Source organism: Phaethon lepturus, unplaced genomic scaffold (genome assembly GCF_000687285.1).
Source record: "Phaethon lepturus isolate BGI_N335 unplaced genomic scaffold, ASM68728v1 scaffold7149, whole genome shotgun sequence".
Taxonomy (NCBI): Eukaryota; Metazoa; Chordata; class Aves; order Phaethontiformes; family Phaethontidae; genus Phaethon; species Phaethon lepturus.
The window spans coordinates 1-686 of NW_010562751.1; positions in this window are offsets into that span (position 1 = coordinate 1).

The following is a 686-nucleotide window of genomic DNA, read 5'->3' on the forward strand; positions in this document are numbered from 1 at the left end:
TTCTCCCAAGTAACTAGCCATAGGACGAGAGAAAAGGGCCTCAAGTTGTGCCATGGGAGGTGTAGATTAGACATTAGGAAAAATTTCTTCACTGCGAGAGTGGTCAAGCATTGGAACAGGCTGCCCAGGGAGGTGGTGGAGTCACCATCTCTGGAAATGTTCAAAAAAATGTGTGGATGTGGTGCTTCAGGACATGCTTTAAGGGGCATGGTGGTGTTGAGTTGATGGTTGGACTTGATGATCTTGAAGGTCCTTTCCAACCTTAATGATTCTGTGATTCTGTGATTCTGAATAATACTGCAAGTTAAACAGGCTGTTAGTGTGAAAGGCAGCATCCCTCTTATTCAGAAGACAAAATTACAGCAGGGGTTCCCAAGTGCCCTTATGAACTCAGTGACCATCCTAGCTGGGTTGGCCTCCAGGCTGGTCCACCTCCAGCAGAAGTCAGCCATACATTAGATATTTGGAAATTTGAGCAGCCCAGTCTAGTGGAACCAGAGGGTATTCCTGCCCATGGCAGGACTCTTTAAAGTCCCTTCCAACCAAAAGCATTCTATGATTCTATGATTCTATGAAATAGGTTACATAATTTCAGATTATTTTTGAGAATTTTTTGTTCATGTTAAAAGTTATTTCAAATTAGGTGTAAAAGATACAGTAATTCATATTATTTCTTGTAAGGTTCA